The sequence below is a fragment of the Tiliqua scincoides genome, chromosome 6 (genome assembly GCF_035046505.1).
Source record: "Tiliqua scincoides isolate rTilSci1 chromosome 6, rTilSci1.hap2, whole genome shotgun sequence".
Lineage (NCBI taxonomy): Eukaryota > Metazoa > Chordata > Lepidosauria > Squamata > Scincidae > Tiliqua > Tiliqua scincoides.
This window is the reverse complement of record NC_089826.1, coordinates 43,442,679-43,463,081: the sequence shown is the minus strand read 5'-3', so window position 1 is coordinate 43,463,081 and position 20,403 is coordinate 43,442,679. Positions and strand designations below refer to the sequence as shown.

The 20,403-nt window shown below is 42.8% G+C and overlaps 1 protein-coding gene across 1 annotated transcript in view; it reads left to right on the top strand.

The window, feature by feature from the left end:
* Nucleotides 1-20,403, top strand: part of LRBA (LPS responsive beige-like anchor protein) — a 542,055-nt gene that overhangs the window by 399,525 nt on the left and 122,127 nt on the right. The window lies entirely within an intron of this gene.

Here is a 20,403-nt window from a genome sequence, read left to right as displayed (position 1 = left end):
TTCCAGGTTTTGCAGTGTGCCGTTGGCATGTTTGCAATACATTTCGTTTGCACAGGGACCGCTGTACTGACGAGACTTCGAATTAGGATCGCAGTGTCAGTCTGCTTAACATCATGGTCTAATTGTGTCCTAAACTGTAGGATAAACTTGTTAAAGCCATGACTTGGAAGTCTGCTTGAAACTTGTGTGCCATTTTTTAGCTTTCATGCACCCCCAATTTAATATAAACTATACTCAGTTGAGGAGCAATTACAATTAATGTGTACTTCTGCAAACCTAGCAAAATGTGAATAGCAAAGACTGACCAGAAAGCTCTCATGTATCTCTGATTCATGTGTCTCTGTACTCTAATAGTATTTGCCATAAGGGCATAGTAGCCACAAGCTAACATGGTTTTCTGAGTTTGCTACAAGATAATTAAATTTCCCTTCCATGGAAGAATGAGATGGCCTTCATGTTGAAGGAGAGCAGAGATCCATCTACATATCAGGATCAGGATCTAAAGGCAGATCTAAAAGTTAATCTGTAATTTTATTTTTGTTATTTTGTGTTAATCATTTATACCTTGCCCTTCAGTTAAAACATTTAGGGTGCAATCCTAACCCCCTATGTCAGTGCTTTCCAGCACTGGCATAGCAGCACCAATGGGACATGTGCTGCATCCTGCAATTGGGTGTCACTCACGGAGGCCTCCTCAAAGTAAGGGAATGTTTGTTCCCTTATCTCAGAGCTGCATTGCACTTATGTCAGTGCTGGAAAGCAGTAATGTGTAAGGCCCCTGTATAGATCCTAGTTTTATAGGGTGAAACTACTGGTCCTTACCCAAGCCTCTGAATAACTGCTTCTTAGTATCCACTGTACGAAATGAAGAACAATGTGACTACAATGAACCTACAATGTGGAAAGTGTCTTGTGAAAGTGAGAGGAGCTTTAAAAGCATTTATGAAATACTTTGGGAGCTAGCTGTTCAAAGGGGAAAAAAAAAGTTCCACTTGAGCAGTGCAGAAACTTAACTGAAGCAGCATTTTGAATCCCAGCCCTTGGCCATCTCCCTTTTTTAATTGAACCCACTTGTGTGAGAAGGTGGAATTCTCAGGGACCTTGTGAGAGGGATAAGCCAGCAGCAGTGACCTCACAATCCGGAAAGATTTCTGAACCTATTCATCCAAAAGCTCATGAGATTTTAAAGACTGATCTGAAGTCTCAGAAATATTTGAGGCTTGAACAGCCCAATCCTGAACTGCCCGGCATGCGGCATTGCAGCGCCGCCAAAAATGGCTGCCACTGCATCCAGTGCACTCCAGGCAGCTGCCACCCTCTCCTCGATAGAAGGGAACTTTTGTCCCCTTCCCCCAGATATACCGAGTAGCCCCGCAATGGGGCTACTCAATTCTACCATGACCCAAATGTTGGCATAGAATGAAGAGCCAACCTGACACAGCCGGCCCGGCACGGAAGCTCTCGATCCGGTAGAGCAAAACTTCACCGGTCCCACCTCCCTCCCACCCTGCTCCCTCCCCCAAGCACACTTCCTCCCCACCCTGCCTCTGCCTCCCCCTGCCCTGGAATGCCTCCTCCCCACCTCCCCCCATGCACCCACCTACCTCTCTGCTGCTTGGTGGTCCACGTGACGGCCAGAGCGGCAGAGCTCCACCGACACTAGTCCAGCACCAGCCAGCACTGGGCTAGCACCGGTGGAGCACCAGCAGAAGTGCCTTATGGCACGTTTGCTACAGTGTGCGCTGGGGGTGTGCATGTGCTGAATAGGATTGGGCCTAACGTCTGGTGTGATACAAGCTATTTGAACCTGGTTTTCAATTTTAGTTTGTGTTAGTTGGAGCTAGACAGCAGTGGAACTCAACCATCTACCCACTTGTATGAAGAGGCATGCTGGGCTTTGATTGGTGATCCTTCATGGAGATTGGAAAGAATTTTTTTTTTAAGCCATTTCTGCGCAGTGTTGCAAGAGGGATCAAATGTGTACGCGTGTAGGCTAGGCAGAAATGGTTTAATAGTGGTCCAATTGGCTACTGCTGTATTTTTTTATTTCTCTGGGATATTCCTTTTCTAGCATCTGGCTTGGATCTAAGCGACCTTTAATTGGTTCAGATGCATCTGATGAAATGGAATTCAGTCCATGAAAGTTTGTTTGAAAGTGTATTAGTCTCCTTAAGACTCCTTGTTGTTTTTGCTCCAATAGTTAACAGATTAATATAGTGACATTCTAAATGTTCCTGCAATTCCTTATCCTCATTTGCAGCTGTATTAAAAAAGGGGAAAGAAAAAGAAAAAAACTGGCATGTGGTTTAGTGTAGAGTGAATTTCACCTTTCTTTTCATCTTCATGGTGATGGAAAAACAATTCAATGGAAATAACAATTTCACGAATCAGGCTTACTATAGGATTGATTTCTGAGAACTGTTCAGAGTGCTTCTTGGACTATGCTAAGTCTAAACTAATGTATTATATTATACATGTACTGTTGACTACATACATATGTAGTCAGAAGCATTGAGGGAGACATTACTTTTTAACATTATGCTTGACACTTGACATGCCATAGAGCTCAAAATTAAATTCCTTGTTTTTACTGGCTTACTACAAAATTGCACAGGTTTTATTCTGTTCTAGACTGTGAAGAAGTATTCTGTTCCTACTGATGCAACTAAATTTTTTAAAAACAAAAGCATTGCCAATGAATTGAATATAATTTATTTCATCACCATAGTTTCTAAGGAAAAGTGCACATATTCAATTGCTCTCTTCTGTACCATTTTCATTATTAAACCAGGGTGTGATTATGCTATACTCTGCTGATGACTAATTAAAAGAATAATGGGAACCAACTAAACAGTGATGATAAAATTAATCTTTAACTTATGGAATATATTTTGGTTTAGCTATGTAGTATATATCTATTGCAAGTAATACAAAACTGCAATTGCTTAAAATGAAATGCTGAGTTCTTAAATCATAAACTGTACCCTGGAGCACTGATTCTGAATGGGTGATATATACAACAGTACCTCTTAATTACTCTTTTGTATATCAATTTGTAGTCTCAGTCTTAATACAAGATTATTTTTTCTATAAGTAAATATCTTTGCTTTCATGTGGGCCTTTTACTAACAACTCTTGTTAGGGGAGAGTACATATGCTTTGCATGCTTAAGTTCACATGTTCAGTTCCTGGTATATTGAGTTAAACGATCTAATGAAACAGAGTTGGTAAAGAATTCTGCCTTGGAGAGCTGCTCCTTTTTGGAGTGGTTGGTACCAGGTTAGATGGACTATAAAAGTCTGACTACCATAAAGAAGCTTAATATTCTCACTACACCCTTTTCGTGTAGTGGTTTAGAGTGTTAGACTTGGACCATTGTTACTATCAGGTTGCACTGGGTCCCTCTGCAATTTTGCTTTGAGGGTTTGCATGCACATGCATGGGACTGCTTGCACGACCCCCTTCTCCATTCGGCTGAAGGGGCAGGAGGGGAGAGGAAATGGCTGCCCTCCACTTTGCCTCCTCCACTTCCCTGTAGCTTTCCTCCACTGCCACTTACCTGTCTTCATTGTTCTCAGCAGGAGTGATGGTGGGCAAATGGGCTGGCTAGCAGCCAATCCATTTGTTGAGGGGCAGAGGATCTTGCTACAGGCATGTGAACAATGTCTGTAAATGCACAGAATCATTGTAAGTTAGCTTTCTCATGTTGCCCAAAACTAATTAGACAGTGTCACATATAATTGTAGCAGAGCCCAAGCCTCCTCCCTCTGTCATTCCTTTGCAGTATTCATTTGGGAAAGCAAGAAAATGGGAAAGCATATGAAGTAGATTTGAGAGTAAGCTAATGGTTCAAATCCAGGCCCCCTTTACATGGCAGCCAGAATTATGGGACTGATGTGAAAGAGGCACAGGGAAACTTGAGCTGTCAGCATTTGTCTTCAGATGTTGCCAAACACCATTTTGAGGTTCAGTGGCATAGCTCTTTGTGATGCTGTTTTGATATATGTCAAAATAATTTTATTCAGAGTATTGTATGTGAAATACATTTGGATACACAAATCTGCTTTTTGACATTAAGCTAATTCACCTGATTTCAGCCAGTTCCCATGCAAATTCTTTCAGAAGAGAGCATGACTATGCCTATTTGCTATATGATCCATCAGATGAAAATTATCTGCCATAAAAGTCAAATTGTAGTTAACTGTGTCAAAGTTCACATCTGTCTAATATTTTAAAGGTATTTTTGGAAGGTAAAAATATGCCTTACATTCTACATAACTATGTAGTAAAAACACATGTGTGTGTGTGTGTGGGGGGGGGGGAATTGTAGCACTTGCCTGACCAGAAAGTAACAAGAAAGGCATCTGCAATTTTCTCATTTTTCCACCCTGCCATCTAACTCTGAATTTGCAATGTTTAAGCCAGATCGGCAGGAAGGAGCTAATGCAGTGTATCATCACTTAAAAATAATATTTGCAAGGTTCAAGTAAAGGTTAGACTGTAGTTCAGGATTAGGCTGGTACTTTGATCACAGGTCCCGGGACTTTCATGACACAATGACAAAGATTGGTTGTGACCACATATATGGTCTAACTTTATTTCCTGTGGTTTGATACCGAATGACACAAATTGCTTCCAAAGCTTGCCCATTTGATCCTCCTTACAATATTCAGTGCCTTCAACCAGTTTTTAGGACAGTCCCTTTCTGAAGTTCTGTTCACAGGCTCTCAATGCACAATGATGGTTGCTGGCAATCAACAACTCTTTTCTTTTGGTTTCTGTTTTCAAAATGCAATATTATGTCAGTATAATTCAAATGATGGACAGTTTCCTAACTTTAGACCATTGACGTCTTTTATGCTGCAAATAAAATATTGTAATATATATTCATACTATGGGGATAACTCAATTGGCAAATCATTGCTTCATCAGAATTATCTAATAGAGAATTCTAGCAATACCAGACAGCCATTGATTTCAGAGGGAGACTTGAGCATGTGCTTATTCTTTCATTTAAATAAATCAGGCATAATCCTATGCACGCTTACTAGGGAATAAGCTTCATTTAATTTATTTAGGACTTCTGAATAAACATGTTTAGGATTATCCTCTAAATGTACTTAACTCTGGCTGGATATAAATATTTACCTCTTATCAGTTTGTTCTATTGCAGCACAAAAAAGTATGGACACTTTAAGGGAATAGGATTGAATGGAAAGGGATTTCACTGTGATAAAAATGAATTTAAAATTCTGATTCGGTGATTGTGTGATTCTTTGTTAATTTAACACATGCTGTGAGAGCATCCTTCCTTGCGCTTCCCTGCCAAGCTTTTTTTATTGAGGAAAAGAGAGAGTGCATATACAATGGAGACTTGCTATAATTTGTTGAAGGCATCCTGAGAGAAATAACATGTATGTACCAGTGGCATACAGCAGTCAACTTGGGCTTAGAAATTCCATATCAATGGTTAGCCTTGAAACAGACATTGTTCTCAGAAATGTGAAATGGAAGGTTTGGCTAATTTGATGAATTACCTTTTATGAGCATATTACTTAAGGCAGTGGTACTCAAACTTTTAGCACCAGGACTCACTTTTTAGAATGAGAATCTGTCAGGACCCACCGTAAGTGATGTCATGTCCGGAAGTGACATCATCAAGCATGAAAATTGTTAACAATCCTAGGCTGCAATCCTACCTACATGTGCCCAGGATAAGTCCCATTTTACTATCACTATTAAAAGCATATACATAGTGGCCTGTTAAAAGCAGAGATCTGTAACATTTCCCCAAATGCAGTCATATACCGTGGTAGCATCAAGTCTAATATATTAAAAATAAAATATTGAAATGAATGAGGACCCACCTGAAATTGGTTCACAACCCACCTAGTGGGTCTCAATCCACAGTTTGAGAAACACTGACTTAAGGCATTCCCAAACATTTCCTTACATGGTGATGACAGAAGGGAAATAGGAAGTTCAACAGAAAATGTCTAATTAAAGAGAATGTGACAGTAGCTCTTCCTACCATGCCAAACCTGCTTGTCCCAGTGGGAATAACTGGAACAGGAATTCTTGACCATCATTAAAAACCAAACATGACTTAAGTATGATCAGCACTCTAGTATTAGTTACCTGCAAATATTTGAAAGAATTCTCCAAACTGGAATATTCAGTTTTGTCACTAAAACCTAACAATCATTAGCAGTTTTGTTTTTTGAGTGTGCAAAGTGCTTCACATGTCTTGATTTACTCCTTAGAACCCTGAAAAATAACTATTATTCCCATGTTATAGTTGAGAAGCTGAGGCTGAGAGAAAGCAACTTGTCACGGCCGCCTAGTGAGTTCATGGTAGGAGTGAGCTTTGAACCAAGCGAAGACCTAATTTGCAGCTCAGTTCCTTTGCACTTCACCAGCACCAAGATCTGTAACCAAATTCCAGACTTTCTCTTCTGCACATGGACATAGCTTTTAAACGATAGTTCAAGTATCATGTACCCTGGATGTAAAGGATCCAGTGTGCAGGAACTCTGGCTTAATTGTATTTATAACTTGTGCGAGTGCGTTGGTAGCTGCACACAGACTTGACAAATTTTTAAAATACATTTACAGTATTTTGCCTTTGGTCCATAGCCTGTGCCTTTGGCAGATATTTAGAATTAGTATTAGTATTTACAGTTTAGTATTAACAGTCTCTCATAACTTCATTTCCAACATTTTAAAAGTATCAATTAAATGCAAGCCTTTCGTCTTGGTCTTAGACTATTGTTTTGGTTCATCTCTTTGAAACTACTCTTTGATAGCTACAGGCTATCAAAGCTGTTGTGAGGAGCAGCACCCTTACAAAGGCAGTGAAATCTTCCTTCGTCCAAACTGGAGGGGGCACTACTGGAACAGTGTAAGCCTTTTGGGGCAGGGAACAATTCATTGATTTTTTAAAACAATGTAAGCCACTTTGTGAACTACTTAGGTTGAAATGTAGGCTAATGATTTTGATCATATGCTTGCTGAGAGTGTGCCCAATAGCCTCTCCTTTGGCAGTTTCCTTCTCTCCAGGCAGAGCTATTCTCCTCTTCCCCCACTAAAGTAGCTAGTTAGGCACAAGGTCATCTCTCAGATGATGGTTGGCTTTGATGGTATCAGTGTTGTGGAAAACGTTGTTACCATCTCCTGCTTTGCCTCAGGTAGCAAAATGTCTTGGGCCAGCCCTGGAGACTGTATTCTGTCATCCCAAACACAATGAAGGAAAGCCCTCTTGTTACAAGAGCCAAGAACTCATCATGTGGCTGACCAAAGGTTCCTGATGATTATGCCCACATTGATAGCTATGATTACATGAGGATGTGGGGAGAGGGGAAGCAGAAGACTGAGAGAAGACAGGATGGAGAAGGATTGATTGATTGATTGATTGATTGATTGATTGATCCAACATAATTCAAGAGTTCAAAACACTTTATACTCTTTACAATAATCATTACGAATGTTTCTGACCACCTGGTAAATGCAAAGTAAGATTTGAACTTGAAACTTAATAGCACACCATACTTAAAATAGGAATATAGGAAGCTGCATTATACTGTGTCAAACCATTGGTCCATCTAGTTCTGTGTTGTCTACACTGAATGGTAGCAGTGCACCAAAGTTTCAAGCAGAAGCCTGTACCAGTCCTGCCTGGAAATTTTGGGGACTGAATATGCCCTTGGCATGCAAAACATGCATTCTGCCACTGAGATATGGCCCCTTTCTAAAGCTGTGGCTCATACTCACATATTTTTGTTGTGCTTTTCCATCTCATAGGGTGGAAGGTGGCTAGTCACAAAGTGACTGGCAGCAGCATAAAACAAGCTGTTAAAACAGAATAATGTACTAGTAAAACATTCTAACAACATAGCAGGAAAAGTTAGAAGAGTCAACAGAGCAACAACAGGAGCATCCAATGCAGTAACTGATCCCCCAATTTTTACCCGTTAAATAATTCAGTTTGACATTTGTGAACTACAAAACTTCCTAAAAACCTTTTATGTGGGTGCAAGGAATTGAAAGATGAAGGTCCTTAAGGAGTCATCCTTGGACCTCTAGGACGAATTCCTTTATGGTGCGGATGTTTTGTGAAGTTTTTGTGGGAGAATGCTTATCTGGTTACTAGTCTTGCAAAAGCTTTTTGTATTGGAGAATGTTGCTAACCCAAATGATCCAGTGAGTTGGAAAACCTTCCTTATCAGGAAGGGCTATAACAACTAAAGCTTTCTATTGGGGGGGAGAGTATACTAAGGATGGGGAAGATATGACTGGCAGCCCAGTCCTAAGTGTGTCTACTCAAAAGCAAGTCCCATTATGTTCAGGGCTTACTCCCAGGAAAGTGTGCATAGGATTGTAGCCTAAGGCTTATAAATTATGCAGTGTGAAGAGAAAGTGAGTTGAGATAAGTTTTCTCCCTCCTATACAGAACCAGAAGTCATCCAACTTTTGGGAGATTCAGGGTGGACAATAGGGTAATATGAGGGTCGCCCAGAAAGTAATGCACCATATATTTTTTCTTCAATAATTGTTTATTGAACACAATAAAACTTACACACAAGAAAGAATGATGTTTCTTCTACACTCCCTATTTTTCCACATAATCTCCGTCCAGTTCTATGGCCTTCCTCCAGCGAGACACAAGGCCATGTATGACCTGTCGGTACCACTCCTTGTTCTGGTCACGAAGCCATTTCTGCACTGTGCGAATCACCTCTTCATCATCCTCAAAATGTCTTCCGCGAATGGCATCCTTTAATGGCCCAAACAAGTGGAAGTCTGAGGGAGCTAGGTCAGGGCTGTAGGGTAGATGGGGTAACACAGTCCAACCCTGTTTAGTGATATGTTCCGAAGTCCTCAAACTTGTGTGAGGCCGAGCGTTATCATGTTGAATCAAACATTCACCTGGGTTGTTATGGCGCCGAAGTCGCTGGAAGCGCTTCTTGAGTTTGGTTAATGTCTGCACATAAGTTTCAGAATTAATGGTGCTGCCTCTTGGCATCACATCAATGAGTATGACGCCCTCACAGTCCCAAAACACAGTGATCATGACCTTACCGGCGGAAGCAGTTGCTTTGAATTTTTTCTTCTGTGGAGATTGAGGATGACGCCATTCCATCGACTGTCATTTTGTTTCGGGCTCAAAATGGTGAACCCAGTTTCATCACTTGTCACAATCCTGGACAAGGACGCTTCCCCCTCATCTTCAAAACGTTTTAGCAACTCAGAAGAAATGTTTTTTCTGAGAGATTTGTGGTCCACCGTAAGACAGCACGGAACCCATCGTGCACACACTTTTGAGTAATCAAGAGCACGGATGATTGCATCCACACTTCCTTTGCTGATTGACAGCTTCAGCGCCAACTGCCTAGTCATTATGCGTCAGTCCTCGCGAATGAGCACATCAGCAAGCTGCGTCTTGTCAGGTGTGACAGCCGTGGATGGCCGCCCCGAACGCTGCAAATCTTGGAGCTTTGCCGAACTGCCTTCTAATGGCCTCACCCTCTGTGCCCAGCGACTAACCGTACTTCTGTCGACTACAGATTCTCCATAAACTGTACACAAACATTTGTGAATGTTCCCAACAGTTTCTTTCTCCGCAGGGAGAAATTCAATGATGAAACGCTGCTTGTAACGTACATCACTTACAGACGCCATTTCGAAACACTGCTGCAGCTACGCTATCTGTCTGAAGAAACCAAAAATTTGTGTGCGCGCTCCTGAAAATTCAAATAATGTATATCTAAAGTTTCGCATTCGTACCATTACTGTAGGCTGAGAAAAAAAATGTGGTGCATTACTTTCTGGGTGACCCTCGTACTTCAAATAGTGCATAATTCATCTGTAGAAAATTGCTGTCATAGGGTGTTATCGTGGCCACTAGCTTAGATGACTTTAAAAGAAAATAAGATAAATTAATGGGTAATTCGGATCAATGGATACTAGTTATGTTGGTTACATGATACACCAGTTTAAGGGGCAGTTATGCCTCTGAAAGTCCGTTGCAGGGGAGCAAAGGTGAAAGAGGCATATTGTCTTTTGTTCTTGCTTATGAGTTGCTCAGAGGCAGTTGGTGTGGGGGGAGAAGTTCAGGACTAAATGAACCATCGGGCTGATCCATCAGGTTCAGGACCTCCTGCAAAATGCTGTCCCCTTACCTAATGATGTGCCATCTCTGCTTCTCCCACTCTCCAATGATCTAGCTCAGGACTGTCCCTCCCCTCCATGTTCCCCCTTCTTCTCTGCTTCTCTCTTCCTATTCTGATCCAGGGAATGGAAGAGAAGCAATGAAGTGATGCTGAAATGATGCTTCACTTGGCCTTGTAGAAGGGCTGCTCTTATGTACGGACATGCTGGAGGTTCATTATCAACAATAAGCTCTTTAAATAAGCCTAATGTAAAATGCAGTTATCATCCTTTTATCTTTACATTCCAATTTTACATCTTGTCAGGAGAGGAATCATTTAGGTTCTAAACCAGGGGTGTCAAACTTGATTCATACAGTGAGCCAAATAGCATTCATGGTGCCTGCTAGGGGCTGGAAGTGGCATCATTAAGTAGATGATGGCCAGAAATAAGTTGTTCTCATAAAAAAAAACTCGTGTAGAAATTAGCTGCAAAGTGACATAAAAGAAAGTGTGCAAATCTTGTTTATAATTTCAGGATATGAGAGAATCCAGTTATCGTGCCCAATTATAATGGGGGCCAGAAAAATTACTTGCAGGGGCTGCATCTGGCCTATGCGCCTTATGTTTGACACCCCTGTTCTAGATAGAGTTCCCTTATTTGATAGTTATGGAATAAATGACTTTCTTTTTTTACTTCATGGAAGTGTTCCCTTTAAGTACTGGCCCACTTTAAATTATTGTTGCACTTTTCTTTATGCATTATTTGTTTTGTGGACATGAACTTTTATCACATTAGGGCCAAAGTTGATCTTACAGAGGCATACATAAAGGAAGACTGAAGGAATAGCCCTTTGGAAACCAGAAAAACAGCTTCTGGAGTTGGAAAAGCAGGAGGGGGCACTTTGCCTTCTCTTTTCCCTGCTTCAAATCATCCCCAAACAGCTTGTCACCTGTGGAGGTTTATTAAATGCAGGACTATTTCACAGCCTCTTATCACTTCATTTTCTTAGTCCCAATTTAAAATGAAACACCAGGTGTAAGTAAAATCTTACTTTAATAGAGTTCTCCATACCTGGCACTACATTTAAACCATGTTGCTGACTGTGCAGGGGTTGCACACCAGCATGGTGACAACTTGGGCCACAAACCTCTGGCATGCTGACCCTTAATATGGAACAGCTCAGTCTAGACACTAAGTATATTGGACTTAGCATGGCCAGTTTTTTTAATGCACTCATAGCAGTGTACAGGTGCAGCCTATTTATCTGCGTTAGTTCTGTTCCGTGACTCAATGTGATTAACAAAAAACGAGTGCTAAATTCCATAGAGTTACGCAAATACACTACAGCCTGACACTTCCGAATGGAAGGAAACTAAGGCAGCTGTTATCAATCCCCTCCCCTCCGTACTTAGCCCTCCCCATTGCCAGCTGTCCCACTGAGCTTTTAAGAGTCCAGCCCTATGCATTTCTACTCAGAAGTAAGCCCCATTCCAGAGAGTGGGGCTTACTCCCAGGAAATTGTGGAGAGGAGAGCTTACTGGGAAGGCTTGCTTGTGACAGTGATTGCCTGTACCATCTCAAACACTCCCCGGGTTTTTTAAAACAATCCCCTCTGTTGCTACCACACCTGCCCCTGTGTGTGTGTGTGAGTGAGAGAGAGATCGAACAAGAGGGAGAGAGCGAGCTCCACCTTGCTGCACATGCTCTGGCTACAGAGGTTTTCCGCCCCCCCCCCCTTTCCCTCTTCAGCCTCTTTGCTGGCTCAGGGGCTCCAGGAATGTTAGTGTTACTTGCAAGGGGAACCTCTTCCAGGGCTCCAGGGCTATTTCCCTGCCTTGGTGAGGCGGAGCCTTTTTGCAGTGTTTTGGGCTGCCTGGAAAGGGATCGAGATGCCAGCACAGGGCAAAGGAGGCAAAGGGGTGTGTGACTTTCAGTACCCCCACCCCATTCGATTTGAGACAAATCCGCGGATAAAAAATCCGTGGATAAATAGACTGCACCTGTATTTTAAATGGGCCTTTTACTTTGTAAACCACATCATGAAGGTTTTGTTGAAAAGCAGTATATAAATATTCATGATATAATAAAACACAAGCAGAACTGTATGTCATCAGTGGCCAGTTAGTTAATGAATACAGTTTTTGCTAATTTGCTTAAAAAATAGTAATTAAGGGTTGTATCCACAGTTACGTTCACACAATAGCAAAAGTTAAGGAGTAGGAATGCAGTATGTGGCAGTGGGGGATATAGGGAGAAGATCCCTCATGTGTCATTGTGCAAGTATAATAATGTGTAAAAGCATTGTTTATGCAAACCATGGTGATTAAAAAAATAAATAAAACAGAGGAGGATAAAGTGGAAAGCAAGTTTTTCTACTTTGTTTTAAATCAACCCTATACCTAACCCAAGTTAAACCTAATCTAAGTTAGAACATAATCTAAACAGTTCAGTAAATTGGGACACAGGATCTAGGTAAGAGCAAAAATTAAATAAATAAATAAACTCAAATAAAAACTAGCTTCAGGTTAAAAAACAGTCCAGCCTAAGAGAACTGAACTAGGAGGGTAAGAACCTAGGAAGGGCCAGTTCCCACCCAGCCAGGGCAATTTAGCATAGTCATTGACCTTTAGGAAGTGATAAGAGCCCCATTAGGCTAATCCAAGCAACCCATTCAGGGGCCTGCAGAGTGGATTAAGCCCATCAACAGCCTTTTGTCTTCCTGAGCTTTTGTAATCTCACCTGGGAAGACCAGCCCCCCTTTCAATCAGCAAGGAGGGAGGGAGGAGGAGCTAGTTAGGGGTATAAAGCTAGTGCCTCCCACTGCGTGAGCCTCTCTGCAGAAGCACATGTGGCCTCTGGGTCACCCAGTGCCTCTGGGAACAAAGTGCCAGGTAAGGCACCACGAGTTTAGCATCTGTGCGAGTTCAGCAGCAGGGCAAGGAAGCCAGGGCCCCAGACACCACCCTTCTCTTCCCTTGAGAAGAGGGCTGCTAATAGCCCCCGCCCTGCTGCTGGCTATCTGGCTGCAAAGCTTTGTTTGTTTGTTTTTATTTAGGGGTACTTAAAAGGTCATGCACATTGGGGCAAAAAATCAAAATTTTACATATAGGCTAATGGGTTCTGAGCTGTCTTTGACAGATCAGGAGAGAAATCTTGGGGTGGTGGTGGACAAATCGATGAAAGTGTCGACCCAATGTGCGGCGGCAGTGAAGAAGGCCAATTCTATGCTTGGGATCATTAGAAAAGGTATTGAGAACAAAACGGCTTATATTATAATGCCGTTGTACAAATCTATGGAGAGGCCACACCTAGAGTATTGTGTCCACTTCTGGTCGCCGCATCTCAAAAAAGACAGTGGAAATGGAAAAGATGCAAATGGGAGCAACTAAGATGATTACTGGGCTGTGGCACCTTCCTTATGAGGAAAGGCTACGGCGTTTGGCCCTCTTCAGCCTAGAAAAGAGGCGCCTGAGGGGGGACATGATTGAGACATACAAAATTATGCAGGGGATGGACAGAGTGGATAGAACTGTCTGTTCTAGTGGCTGTCTGCTGGTATTCATTTGCATTTTTTTAGATTGTGAGCCCTTGGGACAGGGAGCCATTTAGTTATTTGATTTTTCTCTGTAAACCGCTTTGTGAACTTTTAGCTGAAAAGCGGTATATAAATACTGTTAATAATTAATAATAATAATAATAATAATAGAGAGATGCTGTTTACACTCTCACATAACACCAGAACCAGGGGACATCCACTAAAATTGAGTGTTGGGAGAGTTAGAACAGACAAAAGAAAATATTTCTTTAATCAGCATGTGGTTGGTCTGTGGAACTCCTTGCCGCAGGATGTTGTGATGGTATCTGGCCTGGATGTCTTTAAAAGGGGGTTGGACAAGTTTCTGGAGGAAAAATCCATTATGGGTTACAAGCCAAGATGTATATGTGCAACCTCCTGATTTTTGAAATGGGCAATGTCAGAATGCCAGATGCAAGGGAGGGTACCAGGATGCAGGTCTCTTGTTATATGGTGTGCTCCCTGGGGCATTTGGTGTGCCGCTGTGAGATACAGGAAGCTGGACTAGATGGGCCTATGGCCTGATCCAGTGGGGCTGTTCTTATGTTCTTAAACATTCAGATACAATTAGCAACTATGGCCTGCACAATTTAAATATAAAGATGTTTTCATGAATGTCAAGATATTTTTTAATTCATTAGAAAAGAGCAAATGAAATTGTAAGTGGTGTATGTTCTAGGTTGTAATGAATTCTTACTGAAATATTAAGTATTGTACAATATTAGACTAAAAGGTTTGCCAAAATTTCAACAGAGGGTGATTGATTTTTTTCCACTGGGTTGTATACAAAATTGATTGTGCTTATGTTTTTAATAATTCAGTGGGCTAAATACTCCATTTAGTTCAATAAAGTGTTTCCATATTATTTGCTAGATATTTTATACCACATTCTCACTTTGGCCTTGTTTTAGGATAACTGATATTACTGTATACAAATATGTGCAATGCACAGCCTTGCAGTTTTTCTCACAAAGACTGAAGTGATAATAGCTTAATTCCTGCTTGATTTTTCCTGTCTTTGCTCCGGCAACTCTAGGCTGACCCTGTCCATAATCTGATGACCTGCCATTGCACTCAGCTATTTGGGAAAACTGTTCTGGCCATAGTTGACCCTGAGGGTGGTATCTGGAAGACCACTGATCCATTGACCCATGTCAAGAGTGGATTTAAAATCTGATCTACTGGGCCTCTGACATAGTTAAGCACTGGGTCCACTGCACATAATGTGTTTTTCTGCTTATTAATGGCACACAGCTTTCACTTGTTAGAAGGAAGACCAATTTTACACCAGTTATTTTCTATGAAATCATTTCCTGAAGCAATTACAAATATTAAACCTTACCATTCAAAAAGTGATGTGTATAAAAAAATGTTTTACCACAAAAATATATTGGATTGCCTAGTTTAACTCTGCTTCTAGTAGCTAGAACATTCAAGCAAGTTTGTGTTATATATCCAAAACAACAGAAATAAGATGTTTGCCCAGTTTAGAAGCATGAGAAATAAGACAAGCAATGCTAATCGATCAGTGTTTGCATGATTCATGTTTTCCCAAATTAAACATGTTTAATTAATGTTTAGGGTTAACATGTAAACAATTAATGTTTAGGCACCTGTTTAATTAAAAAGAATCATTGTGCCTTCGTTATCATGAAACCTTAATTTTTATTTTTATTTTTTGCTTCACTTTGATCAGTGTTTGGATTTTCAACCAGTTAAAGTTCTGGTAATTTCTTCTGTTTTAATATGTCAAAGCAAATAAGCATCAACATTTTACTTCAACTGGATACACACAGTATTTTGAGAATATAAAGTGACAATTACATTTTTTCTTGCACATCCAGTTGAAATCTAAATATTAAATCCATTTCTCATTAATTGATCATACCAGTTAACTGATTTTTTTTAAGTGTTCGCACAATTAAATGCAAATTGACTGTCAATTTGATACTGTAGCTTTTGGAAGGAGACTACTTCCTTTTTTAGACCATCAGGATTAGTTGTCCCTCTGCAGTTATGATAATAAATAATAATAATAATAATAAACTTTATTTATACCCCGCCCTTCTCCCCAAAGGGACCCAGTTATAGAAACCATCCCCCAGTAATAGCACTGCAGTTGCTGATTTCTAAGTAGTAATCTGGGCAAAGACTGTAAGTGTGACATGAGTTTGTCAAGAGCAGAAGTCTGCATACATTATACTGCAGAGTTAGGATTAATAGTCAACTATTGTTACAGTCTTCAGAGATTATAAATGTGTGGATTTCAAGTGTATTTAAATCTTTAATCAGCAGGGTTGTCAATAATTTAGAATTCTTTTTATTAGGCTGTTTATTAGAACTGTGAAATTGAAATATGTATCAGGTAGCTTACTTTTGGTAAAAGGACCTGTGGCCACAATCCTATACAATAATAATAATAATAATAATAATAATAATAATAATAATAATAATAATAATAATAATAATAATAATAATAATAACTTTATTTTTATCCCGCCTTTCTCCCCAAAGGGACTCAAGGCGGCTTACAACATATAAAAACATAATTTAAAAACAAATAAAAACATATTAACACATCATAAAAAACAGCAGTCAGAGTAAAAAATAGGTAAAAAGAGCATAGAGCAGCAGCAAGTCATAAAAGAATCAGGCCTGTAAAAAATATTAAAAGATGTTAAAAAGATGTTAAAAGGCCGAGAACTCAGAAGGCCTGTTTAAACAGAAGGGTCTTCAGGCCTCGCCGAAAGGTCTCAAGAGAGGGAGCCATTCTTAAGTCAGGGGGAAGGGAGTTCCATAGCGTTGGTGCCACTACTGAGAAGGCCCTATTTCTTGCAGCTGCCCCACGTACCTCCCTAGGCGGCGGCACTTGTAAAAAGGCCTTCTCTGATGACCTAAGAGGACGAGCCGGATTGTACGGGAGCAGGCGATCTCTAAGATACCCTGGTCCAGAGTAGTATAGGGCTTTAAAGGTCAATACCAGCACCTTGAATTGGGCCGGAAATGAATGGGCAGCCAATGCAGCCGCTGGAGAAGCGGACTGACAGAGTCGAACCGCCTACCTCCAGTAACCACACCGCATTCTGCACTAGTTGCAGTTTCCGAACCGTCTTCAAGGGCAGCCCCACATAGAGTGCGTTACAGTAATCTAATCTCGATGTCACCGAGGCATGGATCACCGTGGCCAGGTCTGCACGATCCAAGTACGGCCGCAGCTGGCGCACCAGCCGAAGCTGAGCGAAGGCCCCCCTAGCCACAGCCGCCACCTGGGAATCCAGGAGCAGCTGCGAGTCCAGGTGGACCCCCAAGCTGCGGACCTGCTCCTTCAGAGGGAGTGCAACCCCATTCAGCGCAAGCCGATAGTCCAGCACCTGCATCGAGGATTTCCGAACCAGGAGAGCCTCTGTCTTATCCGGATTTAATTTCAGCTTGTTAGCCCCCATCCAGATTCTCACTGCCTCCAGACAGCGCTCCAGGCCCTCAACCGCCACCCTGGAGTCTGGAGGAAAGGAGAGATAGAGCTGGGTGTCATCGGCATATTGATGGCACCCCACTCCAAACCCCCGGATGACCTCTCCCAGCGGTTTCATGTAGATGTTAAATAGCATGGGGGACAGAATTGAGCCCTGTGGCACCCCGCACCTCAAGGGCCAGGGTGTCGAACAGGCATCCCCCAGCACCACCATCTGGGACCGACCCTCCAAGTAGGAGCGGAACCACCGCAAAACAGTGCCTCCAGCTCCTGAAAGCCGCTGAGAGGTCCAGCAGGACCAACAGGGACGCACTTCCCCTGTCCAGTCCCCGCCGTAGGTCATCCACCAAGGCGACCAAGGCGGTTTCCGTCCCAAAGCCCGGCCTGAAGCCAGATTGAAAAGGATCCAGATAATCCGCTTCATCCAAGACCCTCTGGAGTTGGGACGCCACCACCCGCTCAATTACCTTGCCCAGAAACGGGATGTTGGAGACTGGCCGGTAGTTATCCAACACAGTGGAATCCAGGGAGGGCTTCTTCAGGAGGGGGCGAACCACTGCCCGTTTCAAAGCGAGTGGTAACGTCCCCTCCATCAAGGAAGAGTTGACCACCCTCCCTGTCCACTCAGCCAGCCCACCCCGGGCAGCTCTTATCAACCAAGCTGGGCAAGGGTCGAGCAGGCAGGCAGATGGCCTCACACTCCAAAGGAGTCTGTCCACATCCTCAGGCTGTACAAGCTGAAAAGAATCCCACAACACAGGACAAGCAGTTGCCAAGGGGACATCGTCAGACACTGTCAATGTGGCATCCAAGTTGTGACGAATACGATCGATTTTATCTGCAAAATGTTGCGCAAACACGTCACAGCGGCTGACCGTGTATTCCTCCTGGTCTACTGGGGGGGGCTGATGGAGGAGGCCCCGCACCACACGGAACAGCTCTGCCGGACGGTTGTCAGCAGACGCAATGGTAGCAGAGAAGAACGATCTCTTCGCTGCTACCACCGCCACGGAATAGGCTCTGTAATGGGCTTTACTCCATGTCCAATCAGATTCATCCCGAGTTTTCTGCCACCGTCGCTCTAGATGCCTGCCCTGCTGCTTCATCATTCGCAGCTCCTCAGTGAACCAAGGAGCCGCTCCGAGTCTGCGACGTGGCAGAGGTCGCTCCGGAGCAATCTCATCCACTGCCCTGGTCATTTCCCCATTCCAGAGGTCAACCAGGGCCTCAGATGAGATGCCAGTCTTGTCAGTGGGGAAATCCCCCAGAGCCCTCAGGAAACCTTCAGTGGTTTACAACAGTGGTTCTCAAATTTATTAATAACAGGACCCACTTTTTAGAATGACAGTCTGTCAGGATCCATCGGAAGTGAAGTAATTAACCTGGAAGTGGTGTCATGGCTGGAAGTGACAGCCTCAAGCAGGAAAATTTTTGACACCCCCATATGACAAAATCAAATCAATTAAGAAAGTAAATTAAAAATTTGCATTAAGTATATGTATAAAAATTTATTTAAAATAAAGCTCTCTCCCAAGTAGTTGCTGATGGGTTTTTAAAAAACCCATCATTGTTAAAAGCATATGCATAGCAGCCTGTTAAAAGTACAAATCGGTAACATTTCCCCAAATGCAATCACATACCACGGTAGTATCAAGTCTAATATATTAAAAAATACGCATTGAAATGAATGGGGACCCACCTGAAATTGGCTCATAACCCATAGTTTGATAAACACTGCTTTACACACTTTCCCATTAAATACAATGCGGCTTATTTCTGAGTAGCTACACATAGAATTACAATGCATGTGTTTTTTTTTTACATCTTTGTTATCTAACTCCCTGTCCTTTAACCTTACCTTTAAAGCAACCTTAAATCAAAATTGAAAGTTAGCACCGAAGGGAGGTACATAGGGCTACTCTGAGCAGGAGCAGAGTCCTACTCGTGAGTAAGAGCAGCGTCCTACTCGTGAGTAAGAGCCCAAGGGTCAGGCATTTAAATCAAAGTTGAAAGTTAGCTGCACCTAAGGTAGCACCTAATCGAAGGAAGGGAGGAGGATAAAGTGGAAAGCAGGTTTTTCTACTTGTTTAAATTAAACCTATACCTAACCCAGGTTAAACTTAATCTAAGTTAGAACATAACCTAAACAGGTCAGTAAATTGGGACACAGGATCTAGAGAGCAATAAATAATTAAACAAACCCAAATAAAAACTAGCTTGAGTCCAGCCCAAGAGAACAGAACTAGGAGGGAAAGAACCTAGGAAGGGCCAATTCCCAACCCATTAAGAGCCCCATTAGGCTAATCCAAGCAGTCCATTCAGGAGCCTGCAGAGTAGGTCACGCCCATCAGCAGCCGTTTGCCTTCCTGAGCTTTTGTAAACTCACCTGGGAAGGCCAGCCCCCTTTCAATCAGGAAGGGAGGAGGAGCCAGCCAGGAGTATAAAGCTAGGCGGGCCATCGTGTGAGGCTCTCTGCAGACGCGTGTGGCCTCTGGGAACCCAGTGCCTTGGGAACTAAGTGCCAGGTAAGGCACAAGAGTTTAGCATCTGGGTGAGTTCAGCAGCAGGGCGAGGAGGCCAGGGCCCCATACACTGCCCTTCCTCTTCCCTTGAGAAGAGGGCTGCTATCCAGTGTACGGTTTTTAAAAGGACCCCTAAATAAAACAACAACAACAAAAAAGCTATGCAGTCAGATAGCCAGCAGCAGGGTGGGGGCTATCCAGTGTTCTGCATTGAGTGCCACATGTATGATTATATGCCTCTGGGGCATAAGTCATGGGTGTGTCCTCGGTGCAAGGAGCTCCGGGGTCTCAGGGAACGTGTCCGCTCCCTTGAAGCCTTGGTGGCCGACCTGGAGAAGCGCAGGCAGCCAGAGGAGGACCGTGGGGAGACTTCTGGGGACGATCAGGCTTCGTCCCAACCTCAGGCGTGCAGCTCCTCGGCTGCCTGGGTGGGAAGTCTCGGGACTGGAGGACGTCATCCTGGAGAGGAGGGAAACAATCCCCTAAGGGGGACCCCTTCTCCAGGGGATGGGCCCGTATCCGAGCGCACTCGGGATACTCCTCGGCGGGAGGGGGGTCGGGGACTTCTTGTAGTGGGGGATTCAATTATTAGAAACATAGAGAGGGGGGTTTGCGACGGATGTGAGGACCACATGGTGACTTGCCTGCCTGGTGCGAAGGTTGCGGACATCACTTCTTGTCTAGAC